The sequence below is a fragment of the Bos javanicus genome, chromosome 16 (assembly GCF_032452875.1).
Source record: "Bos javanicus breed banteng chromosome 16, ARS-OSU_banteng_1.0, whole genome shotgun sequence".
NCBI lineage: Eukaryota > Metazoa > Chordata > Mammalia > Artiodactyla > Bovidae > Bos > Bos javanicus.
In genome coordinates, this window is record NC_083883.1 from 69,534,982 (window position 1) to 69,560,028 (window position 25,047).

The 25,047-nt window shown below is 39.9% G+C and overlaps 1 long non-coding RNA gene across 2 annotated transcripts in view; it reads right to left on the reverse strand.

The window, feature by feature from the left end:
- The window catches only part of LOC133228118 (uncharacterized), a 199,997-nt gene that overhangs the window by 148,136 nt on the left and 26,814 nt on the right, over positions 1 to 25,047 (reverse strand). For both annotated transcript variants that reach the window (XR_009730071.1, XR_009730072.1), the window contains exon 2: positions 2,879 to 2,959. This is a non-coding gene — a long non-coding RNA (uncharacterized LOC133228118). The remainder of the gene's footprint in view (positions 1 to 2,878; positions 2,960 to 25,047) is intronic.

Below are 25,047 nucleotides of genomic sequence, written 5' to 3' on the forward strand. Positions count from 1 at the left end.
CCTTATTACTTCCTGAGGGTGACCTGTCCTGCCAAATGAAAAGAGATTTATTTCTCTGTGACAACCTAGAGGGGTGTGAAGGGGTGGGAGGTGAGAGGGAGGTTCAAGAGGGAGGGGATATATGTATATCTATGGCTGATTCATGTTGATGTATGCCAGAAACCAACACAATATTGTAAAGCAATTATCCTCCAATTAAATAAATTTAAAAAAAATAAAAAGAGATTTATTGTAAGGGCCTCTTGACTTCCCACATCTGTAGATTTCATTTATTGTTGTCCTTCAGGTTATTTATTGAGAAATTGGCTATGATTTCCCAGAAACTACCTGATAACCAGCTATTCAAAATACCAGAAGTGAGCAGAGCCAGATTAGATGAGCAGGAAATCAAAAACTTCCCTTAATCCTACACAGAAGTATCATTTAGCAGTTAACTATATGTATAATCATAATCTAGTATTTTCAGTCATTTCATGGTTAATAGTTCTTTTTACCTTATAACAATATAAATTTTGAGAAAGAATTTCTATGCTATTTCAACCATGTAGAATACTTAGTTATATACCTAATAAATGTGCATTAGTTCATTACCTTGGGGACTTTTGACAGAATCATGTTGTTTATCAGAAAGATGATGAAAACCTTCACAGCATAATCAAAGGTCATCTGTATTCTCTTTCTACCTCTACTACTCTCCCTGCCCAACCTTCATGAAAGAATCCTCTGCTGAAGAGTCCAAAAAATGCAAGAATAATACCCTACCAATAGTAGACACTGGACTAACTACCTGAATATGTGTTTCTAATAACAAATGGGTAGGTAGAGAGATGATGGTATGACCATGGTTTCCTATGTTTAGCTATGGGTAAATATAACTACCATTTGCTGAACAGCTGTGTAGCTGGCCCACAGTCACGCATTATGACTAATTTTCACAAGAACTTCTGTGAAAGTTCACTTCACTTGAGAGGTGAAGAGCCGGAGCTGAGAGGGACTTCGTTGCTTCTCCAAAGCATTCAGCAATGAAAGGCAGAGTGGATATTCCCAAGCCATTACATTCTAACATCCTCATGCCTTCCACTCCCTTCTTTACTGATTTTAAGAATGTAAGTAAACAGATCCTGATTATCTCAGGAAGGGGGCAAGCAGGGTTATGACCTCACTTTAGTCTGCCAAGTTTAACTGAAGGTCAGTGGTCTGTGCCATAGTTTCACGGAGAAAAGGTTTGTACTGGGACGTGGCGCCACCTGTCGGTTAATCCATGAAACTGGTGATGCAGGTATTCAAGTTTCACCCCCACACCCACGCCCCCATGTAAGAGTTCTTTAAAAACAGGAGCCGTATGAAGAACCTGACTCTCAGTCCCATTCCCTTCCACCTCCAGCCTCCCGAGTCTGTATCCAACCGGCTGGTGCTACACAAAAATTACTGAATTTAGAAATCAGTCCCTGTTCTCCCACTCACTACTAAGAACCCTGAGGAGGTGAGTTAATTTCCTTGAGTTTGAATTTCTCACTCATAAAATTAAATGATACCTTCCTACATTTCAAGTTTATTGTAAGGATCAAATGAGATAATGTAAAATAAAGTATGGTGTAAACAATAACATTCTACAGGCCTTAGGTTATTGCCACACTTTATTGGGACCTACACTATTTTCCATTTAAAGTTTGACTTATTTGAGAGTTCCTCATGTGCAGTGGACGTGTCCCTCCACCACTGGATCACAGATTCCCTGATTTTATTCCTGTCTGCCTGTGTCAGAGTAATCTCTGTATGTAACAATCTCTTCTCCTGGATTACAAATTCCCAAGGATTGGGCAGACCATATCAATCTTTATATACTCATGGTACACACAGCCTGATGTCGCAGGAGTTCAAATATGTATTTAAACTTAAAAATTTTTTTTCCTCAATAATCATGTGGTATTGAATGAGAATCATCTGTGAAATGCTTCATTAAAAGAAGAGAGATGACTTTTAATTAAAGGTAATATTGAGAGAGGCAAAGGAGGGAAAGTGGATTTTAAATAGACACAGGCACAAAATCTTGTGTAAAAGAACAGAGGGTAGAAATGCTGATTGCTGGGTGCCAATAATCCCCTGAGGATTGTCAAGATTTTTTTTTTTTTTCAAAATTCTTTCACGAAACAGTCTGCAGGACAGAGATGTTAAATGACTTACCCCTAAGTTATAATGTACAAATCAGGACAGGAACATATTTTTCTTGATTTTCCACCCAATATTCTTTAACTATATCACATCACCTCACCACATGGTAAGAGCTCAGATAATCACAATGCATATGTATATATACATACATATTTTATATATATATAGTTTGTCAGACTCCTATTCACACTTCAAAACCCACCTCAAATGTCACTTTTTGAAAAGCCTTTCATGATGCCCTCAAGTAGAGGTCATGGCATCGTTCTCTGTAATCCTATGAGAAAAAGCAACCCATTTTCTATTTACAGGGCTTTCTTCCCTCGCCCCTCCCCGCCACCACTTAAATTGTTTGTATGCTATCCTGCAAGTTAACACAATGTTTGGCACATATTGGAGAAGGCAATGGCACCCCACTCCAGTACTCTTGCCTGGAAAATCCCATGGATGGAGGAGCCTGGTGGGCTGCAGTCCATGGGGTCACTAAGAGTCGGACACGACTGAGCGACTTCACTTTCACTTTTCACTTTCATGCATTGGAGAAGGAAATGGCAACCCACTCCAGTGTTCTTGCCTGGAGAATCCCAGGGGCAGGAGAGCCTGGTGGGCTGCCATCTATGGGGTCACACAGAGTCGGACATGACTGAAGTGACTTAGCAGTAGCAGTTGGCACATATTAGAGAACCAAGAATAATGAATGCATACTTACTCAATGCTGTTCTGGGCATAGCTGCCTTCTGGGAACTTACTGTTGATATAAGGCATGATGTTCTCTTTTACCTAGTTTTATCTAGGGAAGTATAAAAAAAAGAAAGTGATGGAAAAATAAGTATCGTGATTTAAAAGATTAACCAAGACTCTGAACAGCACTTAGAAATTGCCCATTTTTAGAATGTTAAACATCAGTCAACAGTGAAGAACTCTAACAGAATCAGACCATAAATGTTATCTAGTGGACAAATGTGGGAGTAGGGGGTTCAGGCTCTGGAGTTTGGGGTTCAAATCCTAATTTATTTTCTATGAACTTACATATGTGACTTCAATTCTCTAGGCCAAAATCTATTACCTTTGGTCTCCTTTTTAAAAATCTTATTAGCAAACCATATTCAGGCTCACTCCTTTTACCTTATAAGCATATTCTTAACAAAAAGCCTAGCGATCCCTTTAACATGTAAGATATTCTGTGCAAAGCCCCGAGTTGCACTCTTGGGGGTGGGGGCTAGGGGACAGAACTATCTAGACAGTCCCAGGCAAAAGCAGAGCTTTATCATTACTCTGAAATCCCTGATGTGAAAAAGTCTGGATTCAAAGCCTATCCATTTTCACATGAAATTCTACCATTGACTATTTCAACATGATAAAAGGATTCCTTAGAGTTACTAAATATAATTCAGTTCAGTTCAGTTCACTCAGTCGTGTCCGACTCTTTGTGACCCCACAGACTGCGGCACGCCAGGCTTCCCTGTCCATCACCAACGCCCGGAGTTTACTCAAACTCATGTACATCGAGTCAGTGATGCCATCCTACCATCTCATCCTCTGTCACCCCCTTCGAATATAATTGGTTATTAAAATGAATTCAAATGTTTTCACCTGTTTGTAGAAGTTTCTAGTTGATGATCACTGTCAAGAATTTGAAGCAACTGTCCTTAAAAAAAAATCTGGTCAGAAATTATGTTTCAAGCCTAAAATCTGATGCCAAAATTATATGGTCATAGAAGTGAGCTCATGTCCCTTATTTAAAACATGCCAAGAGCAGATGCAAACTATTATACTAGGCTGGTGCAAAAGTAATTGCGGTTTTTGCACTGCTGAAATTTGCCATTTGATACTTGAATACATTCTTAAATAAATGTGGTTATGTTTTATATGTCATTTTAATGTGCATTTCTCACTTTATGCTTTTTTGCTAATGACTTATTATTTGGTTATTTTATATGTATGTGTATTTCCATTTATATGATTGTGGAAATGAAGTTAAATGATGAGCAAATTTGAGCAAATTTCTTATCTGAGTTCAAAATGGGTCATAAAGCAGTGGACACAACTCACGTCAACAATGCATGTGGCCCAGGAACTGTGAATGAACTTACAGTGCAGTGGTGGTTTAAGAAGTTCTGCAAAGGAGACGAGAGCCTTGACGGTTAGCATAGTGGCTGGCCATCAGAAGTTGACAAGAACCAATTGAGAGCAATTATCAAAGCTGATCCTCTTGCAACCACATGAGAAGTTGCCAAAGAACTCAATGTTGACCATTTTACGGTCATTCAGCATTTGCAGCAAACTGGAAGCTGAAAAACCGGGTGCTCCATTGGCAGACCGAAAATCAAAAAAATTGTCATTTTGAAGTGTCTTCTCTTATTGTACGCAACAAAGAACCGTTTCTCAATCAGACTGTGATGTACAACAATAAGTGACAACCAGCTCAGTGGTTGGACTGAAAAGAAGCTCCAAAGCACTTTCCCAAGCCAAACTTGCACCAAAAAAAGGTCATGGTCACTGTTTGATGGTCTGCTGCCCTTCTGATCCACTACAGCTTTCTGAATCCCTGCAAAACTCAGCAAATTGATGAGATGCACCAAAACTCCAATGCCTGAAGCCAATACTGGTCAAGAAAAATGGCCCAATTCTAATCCACAACAACACCTGACCGCATGTTGCACAATCAGTTCTACAAAAGTTGAACAAATTGGGCTACAAACTTCTGCCTCATCCACCATATTCACCTGACCTCTTGTCAACTGACTACCACTTTTTTAGGCTTCTCAACAACTTTTTTCCAGGGAAAATGCTTCCACAATCAGCAGGAGGCAGAAACGCTTTCCAAGAGTTCACCAAATTCCAAAGCATGGATTTTTATGCTACAGGAATAAACAAATTTCTTTCTCGTTGCCAAAAATGACTGTAATGGTTCCTATTTTGATTAATAAAGACGTGTTTGAGCCTTGCTGTTTTTTTGTCATTGTTGTTCAGTTGCTCAGTCGTGTCTGACTCTTTGCAACCCCATGGACTGCAGCACACCAGGCTTCCTTGTCCTTCACCATCTCCCAGAGCTTGCTCAAACTCATGTCTATTTTGTCCGTGATACCATCCAACCATCTCATCCTCTACCATCCCCTTCTCCTCCTGCCTTCAATCTTTCCCAGCATCAGGGTCTTTTCAGCTCTTCGCATCAGGTGGCCAAAGTATTAAAGCTTCAGCATCAGTCCTTCCAATGAATATTCAGGGTTGATTTTCATTAGGATTGACTGGTTGGATCTCCTTGCTGTCCAAGGGACTCTCAAGAGTCTTCTTCTCCAACACCACAGTTCAAAAGCATCAATTCTTCGGCGCTCAGCTTTCTTTATGGTCCAACTCTCACATCCATACATGACCACTGGAAAAACCACAGCTTTGACTATCCAGACCTTTGTTGGCAAAGTAATGTCTCTGCCTTTTAAGCCTAGTTATAATGATTTAAAATTCACAGTCTGAAACCACAATTACATTTGTACCAAGCTAATATATGCAGGATGGACAGACAACAAGGTCCTATTGTATACCACAGGGAACTACATTCAATATCCTGAGATAAACCATAATAGAAAAGAACATGAAAAAGAATATACATATGTATAACAGAATCACTTTGCTGTACAGCAGAAATTAACATAATATCGCAAATCAACCATACTTCCCTAAAACTGAAAAAATAAAATGGGACAAGATTTATTGTTTTTATTTTAAAAGTCCTTGTTCTTTTGTTTTTATTTTTCTTCTAATAGTTACATGCTGCTGCTGCTAAGTCGCTTCAGTAGTATCCAACTCCGTGCGACCCCATGGACTGCAGCCTACCAGGCTTCTCCGTCCATGGGATTCTCCAGGCAAGAACACTGGAGTGGGTTGCCATTTCCTTCTCCAATGCATGAAAGTGGAAAGTGAAAGTGAAGTAGCTCAGTCGTGTCTGACTCTTAGCGACCCCAGGGACTGCAGCCTACCAGGCTCCTCCATCCATGGGATTTTCCAGGCAAGAGTACTGGAGTGGGGTGCCATTGCCTTCTCCCAATAGTTACACAACACAGGTAAAATATAATAATTTGTTTTCCACCAAGCCCCATTATAGATATTCCCAAATCCCCTTCAGTTTTCTCAAGTCTGTATGCAAGTATTGTCAATTTCTATGCGTGCTACTACATGAAACAGTATTGGAAAGTTCTGGAGTAATGGTTAGGAGAGACTGAGACAGCAAGCTGGTTCAGATTCACATTTCAGTACCCATTAACTTGGACGAACCCTTTCTAAACCGTAGTTTCCTTATCTATAAAAATGAGGATAACAATAGCTACTCTATCCGTTTCTTGTGAGGACTACATGAGTGATGTATGTAAATCACTTGGCACAGTGCCCAGTATGTAGTAATTGCTGTGACTGCAACCCCATGGACTATACAGTCCATGGAATTCTCCAGGCCAGAGTACTGGAGCGGGTAGCCTTCCCCTTCTCCAGGGGATCTTCCCAATCCAGGGATCAAACCCAGGTCTCCCACATTGTATGTGGATTCTTTACCAGCTGAGCCACAAGGGAAGCCCAAGAATACTGGAGTGGGTAACCTACCCCTTCTTCAGTGGATCTTCCCAACCTAGGAGTCGAACCAGGGTCTCCTGCATTGCAGGGGGATTCTTTACCAGCTGAGCTTTGAGGGAAGCCCACTGTAATTGCAGTAAATAACAACTATATCTCCACGAGAGTGGTGAGAAGTTATTGGTTGATGCTGATGAAAAGCCTCGAATTATAAAACTGATTTTGTATGTTAGTTCCTTAGACATCTTCAGATAACCAAAACTCTGACTCTCCTCTATCTGGAACTTTATGAAACACAGTTAAAAAAAAAAAAAAAAGCCACACACAGACTACAAGAACACAAGTTGAGAACCTTATTCCCCACATATTGTGCTGAATGTTCTCTTCAATGTATTAAACTGGGCTTGGTACTGAAATGGTCTCAGCAAACTTGCAGACATTTCAGGACACTAAATAGGATATCTTTAATTCAACCATGAAACCATGAAATGTAGCTTAAACAACATATTTCATTTTACTCTGTCATTCTGCTCACTTTTCTCAGGGTTAAATATAGATAAGAAATAAAAATGGCATCATCACTCTATGAAAGAATCTCATGCATTTTTCATAGATGTGTGACATTAATATACCTTGAGTATCCTGAGTCTGTTACTGGGGGGGTTTTTTAAGTTATATTTATGACATTCTACCATCTGCAAGTGAGATTCCAACTAGAAGGAAATATTTATATACACCAGGGAGTCATACATAATTTAATGCTGAAGCAGGAAAGAAGAAAGAAAGTGTTCCAGCATGTAGTACAACATCCCTTACAAGGATATATATCTGAGTAGGAGTTGAAGATCAAAGAATTTTCTTCTTGAGCAACACCAGATATTAAGAATAAGAATAAATTTAATTTGGATTTTTTCCATTGACTATTCCCTAGAAAATCAGGACTTACTTTACGACTGAATTAAGGGATAACACTGAAACTTTCCTTGGAATATATACAGAGAATTTTTTATATTGCACATATATTTTTCAGCTCCAATAAAGTCTAGTAACAGAACAGATTGATACATGTTATCTGTGTAATAAACTCAAACAAATTTTGGCAATAATCTCGGACTTTCTAAGAGTCAACATTAAGTACATTTGTTGCAACACTGGACAATATATTTACACTCCTAGTGCCTCATATTCATTGCTTTATTGGAAATTGATGTTATCTGAGATTTTATAGTTTTTTTCTATTTTTGATTTTGCAATTCATAGTACTTGTTAACAGCATGAAAATCATAAATTAAACATTTGAGACTATATGATAATATATAATGCAGCAATTTAATTTATGACACAAGGAACCCAAACCTGGTCCTCTGTGCCAGCTTAGAGGGATGCAAGGAGGAGGGAGGCGGGAGGGAGGTACAAGAAGGAGGGGACATATGTATGCCTATGGCTGGTTCACGTTAATGTATGGCAAAAACCATCACAATATTATAAAGTAATTATCCTACAACTAAAAATAAAATATAAATAGTTATATATATATATATATATATAAACACAGCAATTTAGCAATGAAAATATGTCGGTATAAAAGGACAAAGATATTAATTAAATAATGCTAAGTGAAAATGGGATGCAAATTTTTCTATAAACTGGGATTAAAACTAGTAAAATGATGTATGTTTTATAGCAATAAAGACACTGATGGTCATTAATGCTGTTTATAAATATTCCAATCTTTTCCTCCTAGATATACAGTAAGTGTATTAGAACTGCTGTAATAAAGTATCAAAAACTGAGAAGCTTCAAACAACAGAAATCTATCATGTTCTGGAGGCCGGAAGTCTAAAATCCAGGTGTCAACCAGGTTGGTTCCTTCTGAGAGCTGTGCAGGAGACTCTCGCCCAGCTTCTGGTAACCTCAGGCACATCCTGGCTTGTAGTTAATATTCTCCCTGTGTTTTCACATAATCCTTCCTCTACACATACTTTATCTCTGCCCAAATTTCTCCTTTTTAAAAGGACATCAGTCATATTAGATTACAGCCCATTCTAATGACTTCATTGTAATTTGATTATCTGTGTAAAAACCCCATTTCCAAGTAAGGTCACATTCACGGGTTCTGGGGGTTAGAGCCTCAACATCTGTTGAGGAGTGGTATTCAACCCACAACAGAAGGACAGCATTTCCCCACCCACTCTGAAGTTAGGCCTGATTATGTGACTTATAACGACCAATCCAATGTGAGGGTGTCATTCCAGCACACGATTCTATACACCCCTTTCTTGCCTCAGCAACCATCCAAGGATGTGCTCAGATGGCTTCCCCATTAGCCTGACGCCCTAAGACATTATAAGGCTCCAACCCCTTTGGCTGCTATGAACAAGAAATAAATTTCCCCCATGTCAAGTCACTGGGATGTCAGAGCTGTCTGTCACTACATCATAACTGAACCTGTACAGATAGATATAAAAATTGGAACCTAAGTAGAATGTACTGTAGTAGTACTATAATGTAGTACATTATATAATGAACACTGGGAGAAGGCAATGGCACCCCACTCCAGTACTCTTGCCTGGAAAATCCCATGGATGGAGGAGCCTGGAAGGCTGCAGTCCATGGGGTCGCGAAGAGTCGGACACAACTAACTTTCACTTTTCACTTTCCTGCTTTGGAGAAGGAAATGGCAACCCACTCCAGTGCTCTTGCCTGGAGAATCCCAGGGGCGGGGGAGCCTGGTGGGCTGCTGCCTATGGGGTGGCACAGAGTCAGACACGACTGAAGCGACTTAGCATGCATGCATGCATAATGAACACCTAAACTATGTGATATTGGCTTCATGGTCAATTGGCAGACAGCAGGAAAACTGCTCATGGAGGCTGGCAAGGCCTCAATCTGTGTTGGAAAAACATGGGAAGCAGACCACGTACCTGCTAAACTTAGAGCTGCAGAGGAAGCCATGTGGGAGCAAACTGCTGATACTGGGAATCGGTGCTGTCATTGCCTTTGGTGAGGTTTGCAAGAGGGAGGTGACGAACTGGCCACAGAGATTAACTGGCCCAGTTTGAAGACAAGAAAGATAGGTAACAGAGTCCATGAATTCAGAGAGCTACAGAGTGAAAGGAAGCAACTGCTTCTCAGACCCAAATACTACAATGGAAAATTTAGAAATGCTTTAACTAACAAAAGTTGATTAAAACCCAGCCTTGATCAATCCTAGCTAACAAGTCAAAAGAATCATACTCATTGCTAAAATCTCTGAATGGATTAGCGTCCCCGAGACCAATAGTCAGCTAGAGCATGATATTTAGAAAAGACTTTCAATAGGAGCTTTTTTAAAAAGAGAGAAATGAAAGATTAGGCAGAGCCCACTGCTGACCCTCTTTGGACATGATACACTAAAATAAATAAAGAGTTGCCAATTAATAATTTAGTCAAGAGAGAAAATGGAAGCAGAAAGCCAAATATATATAGACAGAAGCATAAAAGTACAGAAGTCTAGAAACGACCTGTGATACACTTACTGATACATGAAATTGATTGGCATCAAACACATGGAAAGCTTCCTAAGTGCCTGAGAAAGCTAAGCTGCCCAAGAAGCCCCTAAATTTGTCCTCATTCAGAAACGAAAAGAACACAAGAGAGAATGAAAATAACTGCTGTGGTAGGGAGTTAAGTTACAAGTGAAACCAGAGTTTTATTTCCTTTCATAATGTTTTATAATTGTTTTAACAATGTCTTTATAAAAACTAAGAAATAATATATAAAAACTTAAACCTTGGGGGCAACTTTGTTCTTTCTTATGTAAACAATATTCTCCCAAGCAGTATCAACCTAAGGTCAGGGGTGTGAGAAGTGACTTGGCATCACGAGAATCTCAGCAGGAATCAAAAGGGCTTGGCTCTGCTGCAAATTTCCACAGATCCCCAGGCAAATGAGTACAAATTATACTCAGGCAAAAGAAACTATACTGGGTAAAATTTTGGATAGAGTAGATTCACGTCTGCATGCTTTGTTTGCTAATATTTGTTACTGAAGGAATATGTCATTTATTATACTCTTTCAGAGTTCAGTTGATCATTTTGTGCAAAAATAACCACTATAATAAATGATGGATGGGGCTTCTGTTTCCACTTTTAACCAGTTTACTAAAATCCTTCTTTGATTCAAACTTGCAAAATCACATGCTTGTAAGCTCAAAAGAGTATGAAAAATTGAGTGCTTGTTTAAGTCTATTATGTTATTATCTATTACAAACAATAGATGATTGTTTATCAAATCCTTGAGAAGACCAGATGATTTGATGCAAGAAAAAAAGAAAGAAAAAGCGAGGTTATAGAGAGCAGAAAGGAATCTTTGATCACAAGGACTATCAGATTCAAGGCAAGGTCTCAGTGGAATTATTTGGTCTTGATTTTGATTTAGAAAGTAAGAGACCAATTCTAACCCAGCCAAATCTAAACCCTTTGATCCAGTGAAATCTTCCTTGGTCTGGAAAAGAGATTTTATGATAATGAATCCCTGGGGAAATCAGACTTCAACAATTTGGCAATATTTTCTGAACAGCCATTATTCTGTGTTGCTGCAGTTTGCATATCAATCTGCAAATTCAAACTGGATACTCATATGTAGAATACATTTATAGAATGGCTTCCTTACCTCAGAGACTTATCTATAAAGATGAAGTTAATTCTTATCATGCTCCACCCCCAACACATATGTGGGAACAGGCAGGCACTCACACACAAAACATCCCTTATTGTCCCCAGTCTTACTACTACCGCCAGATCCAAACAGATCCCAAAGGGCCAATAAAAAATCAAACCCGAGAATAAAGAATTACACACCAAAAACTCTTCAGAATGTGGCTTGTTGATTTTGGCAAAACCCTGGGGAATATGTACAAGAATGCATTGTGAAGCATTTGACCAAGGAAAAAAAGAAGGTAGTTTTATATTGGGGCTAGATGTATCAATATAAGCACACTTAACAGAAATTCTGGATTTGATGTCCTTGCTCAGTAGTTGGCAGTAGTCCTAAAAGTGTGCTTGGCTGGTTCACAGAAAATTTCTTTTCTGGTTTTACTGAGAAATAATTGATACACATCACTGTAGTAAATTTGAGGCATACAGCATGATGGTTTGATTTATATATATTGTGAAATGATTACCACAATAGATTCATCTAACACACATATTCTCACATAGATACAACAAAGAAAAAAAAAAGGCTCCTTGTGATGAGAACTCTTAGGATTTACTCTTCTTCATGTTGTACACTACATTCAAAATACCTATTTATCTTATACTGAAAATCTGTACCTTTTTACCACCTTCCTCTAATGCCCTCTCCACTTTCCCTCTGGCAAATATGAGCCTGATAGACTTTTCCCGGAGTTTAGTTTTGTTTTGGTTTAGATGCTTTTTTCTGTCTGACTTACTTCACTTGGCAAAATGTCTTCAAGGTATTCACTGAAGTAAATGTTATTGAAAATGGTAGGATATCTTTGGTTTAATGGCTGAATAATATTCCATTATTCCCCACGTCAAAGGAGCGGCAGCTGCGCGGGCGCAGGAGGGCCAAGAGGAGCTACTCCACGCTGAAGGTCAGGAGGGGCGGCAGTGAGGAGATACCCCTCGTCCAAGGTAAGGAGCAGCGGCTGTGCTTTGCTGGAGCAGCCGTGAAGAGATACCCCACGTCCAAGATAAAAGAAACCCAAGTAAGATGGTAGGTGTTGCAAGAGGGCATCAGAGGGCAGACACACTGAAACCATAGTCACAGAAAACTAGTCAATCTGATCACACAGACCACAGCCTTGTCTAACTCAATGAAACTAAGCCATGCCCTGTGGGGCCACCCAAGACGGGCGGGTCATGGTGGAGAGGTCTGACAGAATATGGTCCACTGGAGAAGGGAATGGCAAACCACGTCAGTATTCTTGTCTTGAGAACCCCATGAACAGTATGAAAAGGCAAAATGATAAGATACTGAAAGAGGAACTCCCCAGGTCAGTCGGTGCCCAATATGCTACTGGAGATCAGTGGAGAAATAACTCCAGAAAGAATGAAGAGATGGAGCCAAAGCAAAAACAATACCCAATTGTGGATGTGACTGGTGACAGAAGCAAGGTCCGATGCTGTAAAGAGCAATATTGCATACGAACCTGGAATGTTAGGTCCATGAATCAAGGCAAATTCGAAGTGGTCAAACAGGAGATGGCAAGAGTGAATGTTGACATTCTAGGAATCAGTGAAATAAAATGGACTGGAATTGGCGAATTTAACTTAGATGACCATTAGATTTACTACTGTGGGCAGGAATCCCTTAGAAGAAATGGAGTAGCCATCATGGTCAACAAAAGAGTGCGAAATGTAGTACTTGGAGGCAATCTCAAAAATGACATAATGACCTCTGTTCGTTTCCAAGGCAAACCATTCAATATCATAGTAATCGAAGTCTATGCCCCAACCAGTAAGGCTGAAGAAGCTGAACAGTTCTATGAAGACCTACAAGACCTTTTAGAAGTAACACACAAAAAAGATGTTCTTTTCATTATAGGGGATTAGAATGCAAAAGTAGGAAGTCAAGAAACACCTGGAGGCAAATTCCAAGGCAAATTTGGCCTTGGAATATGGAATGAAGCAGGGCAAAGGCTAATAGCGTTTTGTCAAAAGAACGCACTGCACATAGCAAACACCCTCTTCCAACAACACAAGAGAAGACTCTACACATGGACATCACCAGACAGTCAACACTGAAATCAGGTTGATTATATTCTTTGCAGCCAAAGATGGAGAAGCTCTATACAGTCAGCAAAAACAAGACTGAGAGATGACTGTGGCTCAGATCATGAATTCCTTATTGCCAAATTCAGACATAAATTGAAGAAAGTAGGGAAAACCACTAGACCATTCAGGTATGTCCTAACTCAAATGCCTTATGATTATACAGTGGAAGTGAGAAATAGATTTAACGGCCTAGATCTGATAGATAGAGTGCCTGATGAACTATGGACGGAGGTTTATGACATTGTACAGGAGACAGGGATCAAGACCATCCCCATGGAAAAGAAATGAAAAAAAAGCAAAATGGCTGACTGAGGAGGCCTTACAAATAGCTGTGAAAAGAAGAGAAGTGAAAAGCAAAGGAGAAAAGGAAAGATATAAGCATCTGAATGCGGAGTTCCAAAGAATAGCGAAGAAGAGATAAGAAAGCCTTCTTCAGCCATCAACGCAAAGAAATAGTGGAAAACAACAGAATGGGAAAGACTAGAGATCTCTTCAAGAAAATTAGAGATACCAAGGGAACATTTCATGCAAAGATGGGCTCAGTAAAGGACAGAAATGGTATGGACCTAATAGAAGCAGAAGATATTAAGAAGAGGTGGCAAGAAAACACAGAAGAACTATACAAAAAAGATCTTTACGACCAAGGTAATCACAATGATGTGATCACTCACCTAGAGTTAAATATCCTGGAATGTGAAGTCAAGTGGGCCTTAGGAAGCATCACTACGTACAAAGCTAGTGGAGGTGATGGAATTCCAGTTGAGCTATTTCAAATCCTGAAAGATGCTGCTGTGAAAGTGCTGTACTCAATATGCCAGCAAATTTGGAAAACTCAGCAGTGGCCACAGGACTGGAAAAGGTCAGTTTTCATTCCAATCCCAAAGAAAGGCAATGCCAAAGAATGCTCAAACGACCACACAATTGCACTCATCTCACACACTAGTAAAGTAATGCTCAAAATTCTCCAAGCCAGGTTTCAGCAACATGTGAACCGGAAATTGCAGATATTCAAGCTGGTTTTAGAAAAGGCAGAGGAACCAGAGATCAAATTGCCAACATCCACTGGATCATCAAAAAAGCAAAAGAGTTCCAGAAAAACATCTATTTCTGCTTTATTGACTATGCCTAAGCCTTTGACTGTGTGGATCACAATAAACTGCAGACAATTCTGAAAGAGATGGGAATACCAGACCACCTGACCTGCCTCTTGAGAAACCTGTATGCAGGTCAGGAAGCAACAGTTAGAATTGGACATGGAACAACAGACTGGTTCCAAATAGGAAAAGGAGTACGTCAAGGCTGTATATTGTCACCCTGCTTATTTAACTTCTATGCAGAGTACATCATGAGAAACGCTGGACTGGAAGAAGCACAAGCTGGAATCAAGATTGCCGGGAGAAATATCAATAACCTCAGATATGCAGATGACACCACCCTTATGGCAGAAAATGAAAAGGAACTAAAAAGCTTCTTGATGAAAGTGAAAGAGGAGAGTGAAACAGTTGGCCTAAAGCTCAACATTCAGGAAACAAAGATCATGGCATCTGGTCCCATCACTTCATGGGAACTAGATGGGGAAACAGTGGCTGACTTTATTTTTTTGGGCTCCAAAATCACTGCAGATGGTGACTGCAGCCATGAAATTAAAAGTCGCTTACTCCTTGAAAGGAAAGTTATGACCAACCTAGATAGCATATTCAAAAGCAGAGATATTACTTTGCCAACAAAGGATCGTCTAGTCAAGGCTATAGTTTTTCCAGTGGTCATGTATGGATGTGAGAGTTGGACTGTGAAGAAGGCTGAGCACCGAAGAACTGATCCTTTCGAAGTGTCGTGTTGGAGAAGACTCTTGAGAGTCCCTTGGACTGCAAGGAGATCCAACCAGTCCATTCTAAAGGAGATCAGTCCTGGGATTTCATTGGAAGGACTGATGCTAAAGCTGAAACTCCAATACTTTGGCCACCTATGCCAAAAGTTGACTCATTGGAAAAGACCCTGATGCAGGGAGGGATTGGGGGCAGGAGGAGAAGGGGACGACAGAGGATGAGATGGCTGGATGGCATCACTGACTCGATGGACATGAGTCTGAGTGAACTCTGGGAGTTGGTGATGGACAGGGAGGCCTGGCGTGCTGCGATTCAAGGGGTCGCAAAAGAGTTGGACATGACTGAGCGACTGAATTGAACTGAACTGAATATTCCATTGTATAATTTCTGTATTGTATCTATTTATCCACTAATGGACATCTATGTTGTTTTTGTTTCATTTCTCACTCTTTTTGACCCCAAGGGCTCCTCTATCAATAGGATTTTCCCAGCAAGAATACTGGAGTGGGTTGCCGTTTTGTCCTTCAGGGGATCTTCCCAACCCAGGGATCGAGTCGTGTCTCCTGCACTGTAGGCAGATTCTTTACCTCTGAGCCACTGGGGAAAACCTTTCTATGTCTTAGACTATTGTAAATAATGCTGCTCTAACTGTGGGGGTGTAGATATCTTTTCAAGTTAGTGTTTTCATTTCATTTCCTTTGGAACTGCTGAATTGTATGGTATGCTTCTATTTTAACTTTGGGGAGGATCCTCCATACTATTTTCAATACAGGCTATTGAATTGAAATACCTATTTACAATCCCACCAGCAGTGCAAATGCTCCCCCATGCCAACATTTATTATCTCCCATCTTTTTGATGATGACCATTCTAACAGGCCATTCATACAACTCAGTGACAAAATCACCAACCACCAGCACCATTCTAATAGGCATGAGGTGGTAACCCAATGTGGTTTCAATTTGCATTTTTCTAATAACTAGCCATGTTGAGCATCTTTTCATGTATATGTTGACCTTCTGTGTATCTTTGTAGAAATGTTCATCCAGGTTCTTTGTACATTTTTTAAACTGGGTTATTTGGGTTTTTTTACTGAGTTGTACAAGTTCTTTTTATATATTGTGCACATGAAACCCTCATCATATGTACAGTCTGCAAATACTTTTTCTTATTCCATATGCTCTCTTTTCACTTTGCTGATGACTTTTCTCTGCAGAAATTTTTAATTGGAGGTAGCCCAACTTCTTTACTTTTATTTTGGCTTATGCTTTAGGTATCATACCCCAAAATTATTACCAAGACCTATGTCAAGGAGCTTTGTGAGCATGTGTGCTGAGTTGCTTCAGTCATGTCTGCCTCTATGTGACCCTATGGACTGTAGCTTATCAGGCTCCTCTATCCATGGGATTCTCCAGGCAAGAATATTGGAATGGGCTGCCATTTTCCTCCTTCAGGGGATCTTTCTGAACAGGGATCGAACCCGCATCTCCTAGGTCTTCTGCCTTGGCAGATTCTTTACCACTGGCGCCACCGGGGAACCTTGAAGGAGCTTTCCTCTTGTTTTCTTCTAGGAGTTTCATGGTTATAGATCTTATATTTAAGTATTTAATCCATTTTTAGTTAATTTTGTGAGTGGTGAAATATATGGGTCCCGTTTCTTTTTACATGTGAAATTCAATTATCCCAGGACCATTTATTGATTTGCTAATATTTTATTGAGAATTTTTGCATCTATATTCCTTGGGAATATTGGTCTGTACTTTCCTTTCCTAGAAAGTTCCTTTTTTGGTTTTGGTGTCATAATAATGCTGACCTTGTAAAGGGTGTAGAAGTGTTCTGTTATTTTTGATTTTTTAGAAGAGTTTGAAAAGAATAGGTTTTATATCTTTATTAAGTATTTGGTAAAAAATCAACAGTGAAACCATATGCTGCTGCTAAGTCACTCCAGTCATGTCCGACTCTGTGCGACCCCATAGATGGCAGCCCACCAGGCTCCCCCATCCCTGGGATTCTCCAGGCAAGAACACTGGAGTGGGTTGCCATTTCCTTCTCCAATGCATGAAAGCGAAAAGTGAAAGTGAAGTCGCTCAGTCGTGTCCGACTCTTAGCAACCCCATGGACTGCAGCCTACCAGGCTCCTCCATCCATGGGATTTTCCAGGCAAGAGTACTAGTCTTGGGCTTTTCTTTATTGGGTGACATTTGATTACTGACTCAATCCCTTTTCTAGTATTGGTCTAATGAGTCTATCCTCCACTATCTCCTGGAGTTTGTTCATATTCATGTCCATTGATTCAGTGTTGCTGTCTAACCATCTCATCCTCTGCCATTCCCTTTGCCTTAGGCCTTCAATCTTTCCGAGCATCAGGAAGGTGTTTTTCAATGAGTCAGTTCTTTGCACTAGATGGCCAAAGTATCGGAGCTTCAGCTTCAGCAATAATCCTTCCAATGAATACTCAGGGCTGATTTCCTTTAGGATCTACTGTTCTGATCTCCTTGTAGTCCAAGGGACTCTCAAGAGTTTTCTCTGGCACCACAATTCAAAAGCATCAATTTTTCAGTACTCAGCCTTCTTTGATTATACAGACCTTTGTCAGCAAAGTGATGTCTCTGCTTCTTAATACGTTATCTAGGTTTGTCATAGCTTACCTCCCAAGGAGCAAGCATCTCTTAATTTTGTGACTGAAATCACTGTCCACAGTGATTTTGGTGCCCAACAAAATAAAACCTGTCACTTCTACCATTTCCCCTTCTATTTGCCTTAATGTATTGACTTCACTTATCATTATATAATGGCCTTTTTGTCTCTTTACAAATTTTAAAGTCTATTGTGTCTGATAAGGATATATACCCTTGCTTTTTGGTTGTTGTTAACATTTGCTTGTTAAGAGTCCCTTGGACTGCAAGGAGATCCAACCAGTTAATCCTAAAGAAAATCAGTCCTGAACATTCATTGGAAGGACTGATGCTGAAGCTGAAACTCCAACACTTTGGGCACCTGGAAAAGACCCTGATGCTAGGAAAGACTGAAGGCAGGAGGAGAAGGGGACAACAGAGGATGAGATGGTTGGATGGAATCACCGACTTGATGGACATGAATTTGAGCAAGCTTCGGGAGTTGGTGATGGACAGGGAAGCCCGCCATGCTGCAGTCCATGAGGTTGCAGAGAGTCGGACACAACTGAGTGGGGAACTGAACTGAATATCTGCTTGAAATGTCTTTTTCCATCCCTTCATGCTCAGTCTTCCTGTATCTTTAAAGCTAAAGTGAATCTTTCATAGGCAGCATATTGTTGGATCTTGTTCTTTTATCCATTTAGTCATTCCATGTCTTTTAATTGAAGAATTTAATTTGTTCATGTTTATAGTTAAACTTGGAGAAGGAAATGGCAACCCACTCCAGTGTTCTTGCCTGAAGAATCCCAGGGACGGGGGAGCCTGATGGGCTGCCGTCTGTGGGGTCGCACAGAGTCGGACACGACTGAAGCGACTTAGCAGCAGAGTTAAACTAGAAGTAAGGACTTACTCTTGCCATTTTGTTAAATGTTCTTTGGTTGTTTATAGATCTGTTGGTCCTTGTTTCTTTAACTACTATCTTTTTTGCATTCTTCTAGCCCAACAGCAATTTATTTGCAAACATATGAAAAATCTGACGATATTACATCTAAGGATGAGTATATTTTTATTTGATGTCTTCTGGTATCAGTATGCTTTAACTTCTTGTGTTCTTTTGTATGATTACTACAATATTTTCTCTTGTGATTACCATGAGGCTTACATAAATATCTTAAACTTATTATACCATATTTTAAACTGATAACAATTTAACCTGAACAGCATTTGTAAATTTAACACTTTTATTTCTCTTTTTCTCCTCATATGCTAGGTTACTGATGTTACAATTTACTTTTTTTTGTTGTATTATGTAACATGACATTATTGTAATTATGGTTATTTTTACTATTTTATTATGTCTGTTTTTTTTAACTTTTAGAGTTTTTTGTGAATTATGCATCACTATTACCATACTGCAGAACTAACTATGACTACCATTATCAGTGAGATTTACACTACCTTTCTATGTTTTCATGCTGTTAATTAGTATTCTTTTACTTCCACTCAATGAACTCACTTTAGTATTTCTTGTACTGCAGGTCTGGTGATAGTGAATGCCTTCAGCTTTTGTTTGTCTAGGAAAGTCTTCTCAAGAAGACATTCTAAAGGTCAGTTCTGAAGGAGAGCTTTGCCAGTATATAATTCTTGGCTGACAGCTATTTTCTTTCAATATTTTGAATATGTCATCCTGTTGCATCCTGGCCTGAGAAGTTTCTGTTGAAAATCTGCCAACAGTCTAACGGTGGTTCCCTTGTATAAAACTTCTCTCTTTTCTACTGCTGCTCTTAAAATTCTTTGTCTTTGACCTTTGACAGTTTAATGATAACATGTTTCAATGTAGCCCTATTTCAGTTGAGTTCAGTCGCTCAGCCGTATCCAACTCCATCGACCCCATCAACCACAGCACGCCAGGCCACCCTGTCCATCACTGACTCCCGGAGTTTACTCAAACTCATGTCCATTGAGTCGGTGATACCATCCAACCATCTCATCCTCTGTCATCCCCTTCTCCTCCTGCCTTCAATCTTCCCCAGCATCAGGGGCTTTTCCAGTGAGTCAGTTCTTCACATCACGTGGCCAAAGTATTGGAGTTTCAGCTTCAACATCAGTCCTTCCAATGAATATTCAGGACTGATTTCCTTTAAGATGGACTGGTTGGATCTCCTTGCAGTCTCAAGAGTCTTCTCCAACACCACACTTCAAAAGCATCAATTCTTCGGTGTTCAGCTTTCTTTATAGTCCAACTCTCACATTCATACATGACTACTGGAAAAACCACAGCCTTGACTAGACAGATTTTTGTTGACCTTTGTAGCCTTATTTAGGTTCAACCTATTTGGCCTCATCCACTGGGATATTCCTTTCTAGCCTCAGATTCAGAAGCCTTTAGTCATTATTGCTCTAAGTATTCTTTTTGTCCCTCCTCCTTTTCTTCTTCTGGAACTTCCACATTTTCATAGTTTCCATGTTTATTTTCGTTATGTCCCATTATTCCCATAGGTTTTCTTCACTCTTTTTCATTTTCTTTTCTTTTGCCCTTTTGACTGGGTATTTCCAATGTCTTATCCTCCAGGTCACTGACTCTTCATGGTCAAGTCTACATCTGAAACTCTATTGAATTCTTCAGTTCAGTTATGGTATTTTTCAACTCTAGAATTTCTGAGTTTTTTTTATGGTTGCCATTTCCTTGTCAAATTTCTCATTTTTGTTCATGCATTGTTTACTAATTTTGTTTAGCTATTTCTTTTTCTTGTAGTTCACTAAACTTCCTTAAGAGAATTATTCTAAATTATTTCTTTGACAGTTCATAGATCTCCATTTCTTTAGGGTTAGTTAATGGAGCTTTATTTTGCTTTTCTTTGCTGATGTCATTTTTTTTTTTTATTTGCCTTAAATTGAAGCTCAATTTTCTTTTTTTTTTTTTCCTAATTTTATTTTTAAACTTTACATAATTGTATTAGTTTTGCCAAATATCAAAATGAATCCGTCATTTTTACTTTATTTTTCTGACCCTTGATTCCTTACTGCACATTTGCATAATCAAGTCCCTCCTCCAGAATTCACACGTTGCTTTAGCAGAGACTTTTTTACCAGTAAGTTTAGTTTGCATTATGAGATGTGTCTTCTGATAATGTCCTTAGACTAGTAGGGTCTGCTTGCTATCATGGTTTACTTGAGGGCAAGTCTGCTATTCAGATTCTGAGGACAGGGATGGGTGTTGGGCTGAGGCTGAGGATAGTTGGAAAAGACTGCTGGCTTGGTCCCTACCCAAGTAAGGCTGCAGGATGAACTCTGTGGTTGTCTGGACTCTCTGGTCAGGCCTACTAGTTGGTTAGGATGGGATATCATATTCAGCAGTAGTGTGTGCATGCATTTGTGCTCAGTCATGTCCAACTCTTTGCAATCCCATGGACTATAGCCCACCAGGCTCCTCTGTCCATGGGATTCTCCAGGTAAGAATACTGGAGTGGGTTACCATTTCCTCCTCCAGGGGATCTTCCAAATTCAGGGATCCAACCTGCATCTCTCGTGTCTCCTTAACTAGCAGGCATATTCTTTACCATGTGACACCTGGGAATCCCCATTCGGTAGTAGATGGGGCTACAAATTAACTGTGCTGCACTGGACCCAGGGCCTGTGCAGCTCAGCATTTGGGGACCGAATCAGTCCATAGGAGGCACTGAATTCCCTGGCCAGGTGAGACCACAAGTTTTGCTCTGCAGATGGTGAACTCATAGGTTGTCACTCTGTTCAAGTGCCACTGTAGCAAAGCAAGCAAAATGGTCCGATTCTTTGGCAACGACCAGGGGCCCATGAAAAGAAAATATATGGGCAGCTAAGATCTTATTTGATTTTTTTTAATGAAAAATGTTCCAAACCTAATAAACAGAAGTTTGGTGTGACAATAATAAATGGAGTTCAGACAAAGCAATCTCAGTAAATCATCCCACACATTTTGCAGTTATTTCCCCAGTTTCCAACCCAATAGCTGAAATAGACCTTTTCAGGAACTGGAAAGCTCTCTAGACTGGTTCACTAGCCCAAGGCATATACTCTTGATACCTCAGAAACAGATGCATGTGCTAGACAGCAGAGGCTAGATCCTAGAGAAATAAAGAGGCTTTACAACTCAGTAATGAAGACAAGTCAGCATACAGTGGTTTCAAGTGACTGAATATCTCCTCTCAAGAAAAAAATTCTTCACCCCACCAACAAGAAGGAGAGGCACAATATACTGTATGCCTCTTTCCATGTGAAAGGCAAACAAGTCACACTTGGAGAAGATGCTCTGATACATTTACTAAGGGACCTGTCAACCGCTGGCCTTGAGTGAAGTCAATAACAAGATAATGTTTTCTGCTGGTTCGATAGTAGAACCAGCCAGTAGAGTCGGAACTTTTGCCATCAACGTTATGACCCAAAGATGTCAGAGAACTCAAAGGGTCTTAGGTAGATCAAGTTGTTGTAAGGAGACTATAACAAACTCCTCTAGGACAATCAGAGAGGAGGCCCCTTGAGTTCCAAAGGAAAGTCCTCTTTATCTTTTTTTAGTTTGGCTAAGATCCATATTTATTATTTTCAAAATAGATACAAAATTAGGAAGAGGCAGAACTAGAACTTGAAATTAGGTCTGACTGGTACCAAAGTCTGTATTCTCATTACTAAATCGTATTGCTCCTCTTGGGACTATAGAAAGACCCATATAACTCATCATTGAAACGACTGATTGACCATATCACCTAGAAAAAAGTTCTCTTATTATACAGGGATTTTCAACTATATATAAAAGGTCTACATTTTACACAGAATATTAAATGTAGAATAGTTCAAATCAGTGATCACAAGGTGCCTATTAATCAGATGACAATGGGATTTTGTTTTCAATGATAACTACATAATAATCAATCTTTATCAGTACTAAAAACAGTGAAATCTATCCTCTTCCCCTCTTTGGGGACATGCAGAATAGGAAAAGGGAAGCCAATAACGGGCTAGCTGCACTTGAATCCAGCTACACTCACAAAGCAAGGCAAGTGGATTTTCCTTCTCAACATACAAATATGTCCTTGTAAGTCCAATATTAAACAAACAAACAAAGAGGTTTTCCTCGACCCACTGATAGAAGGCCCTTTTTAGAAGCTACACCTTGCTATTAGGTTGGCGTAAAAATAATTGTGGTTCCATATTGTTGAACTCTGCCTTTTGACATTAAAATACATTCTTAAATAAAAGTAGTTAAGTTATACATCATTTTAATGTTCATTTCTTGCTTTATATTTCCTTGTGAATGACATTACTTGTTCTGTATTTTATAATAATTTTAAGCTACAGAAATGATATCAGACAAAAAGCAAATGAGCAAATTAATTTGTTCTTGTTGTTCAGTCATTCAGTTGTGTCCTACTCTCTGCGACCCTGTGGACTGCAGCATGCCAGGCCTCGCTGTCCATAACCATCTCCTGGAGTTTGCTCAAACACATGTCCATTGAGTCGGTGATGCCATCCAGCCATCTCATCCTCTGTTGTCCCCTTCTCCTCGTGCCCTCAATCTTTCCCAGCATCAGGGTCTTTTCCAATGAGTCAGTTCTTCGAAACAGGTGGCCAAAGTATTGGAGCTTCAGCTTCAACATCAGTCCTTCCAATGAACACCCAGGACTGATCTCCTTTAGGATGCGCTGGTTGGATCTCCTTGCAGTCCAAGGGACTCTCAAGAGTCTTCTCCAACACCATACTTCAAAAGCATCAATTCTTTGGGACTCAGCCTTCTTTATAGTCCAACTCTCTCATCCATATATTACTACTGGAAAAAACATAGCTTTGACTAGATGGACCTTTGTTGGCAAAGAGATGTCTCTGTTTTTTAATATGCTGTCTAGGTTTTTCATAGCTTTTCTTCCAAGGAGCAAGCATTTTTTTAGTTTCATGGCTGCAGTCACCATCTGCAGTGATTTTAGAGCCCAAGAAAATAAAGTCTGTCACTGTTTCCATTGTTTCCCCATCTATTTGCCATGAAGTGATGGGAGACTGGATGCCATGATCTTCGTTTTTTGAATGTTGAGTTTTAAGCCAGCTTTTTCACTCTCCTCTTTCATCTTCATCAAGAAGCTCTTTAGTTCCTCTTCGCTTTTTGCCATAAGAGTGTTGTCATCTGCATACCTTATCTGCGATTTTCTTATTCAAGTTCAAAATGGGTCATAAAGCAGTGGAGACAACTTGCAACATCAACAACATATTTGGCTCAGGAACTGCTAACAAACATACAGGGCACTGGTGGTTCAAGAATTTTTGCAAAGGAAATGAGAGCCTTGAAGATGAGGAGTGTAGTTGCCAGCCTCTGGAAGTTGACAACGACCAACTGAGAGCAATCATCAAGAAGCCAATCCTCTTACAACTACATGAGAAGCTGTCGAAGAACTCAGCATTGACCATTCTATGGTCATTCGGCATTTGAAGCAAATTGGAAAGGTGAAAAAGCTTGGTAAGTGGGTGCCTTGTGATTTGACCCCAAATCAAAATTATCATTTTGTCGTCTTCTCTTATTCTACGCAGCAACAATGAAGAATTTCTTGACTGGATTGTATCATGCAATGAAAAGTAGATTTTATATGACAACCAGAGACAACCTGCTAACTGGTTGGACCAAGAAGCTCCAATCAGATCAGATCAGTCGCTCAGTCGTGTCCGACTCTTTGCGACCCCATGAATCGCAGCACGCCAGGCCTCCCTGTCCACCACCAACTCCCAGAGTTCACTGAGACTCATGTCCATCAAGTCAGTGATACCATCCAGCCATCTCATCCTCTGTCGTCCCCTTCTCCTTCTGCCCCCAATCCCTCCCAGCATCAGAGTCTTTTCCAATGAGTCAACTCTTTGCATGAGGTGGCTGAAGTACTGGAGTTGCACTTCCCAAAGTCAAACTCGCACCAAAAAATGGTCACAGTCACTGTTGGCAGTCTGCTGCCCGTATGATCCACTACACCTTTCTGAATCCCAGTGAAATCATGACATTGAAGAAGTGTGCTCAGCAAATCAATGAGATGCACTGAAAACTGACACCTATAGTTGACACTGGTCAACAGAAAGAGCCCAGTTTTT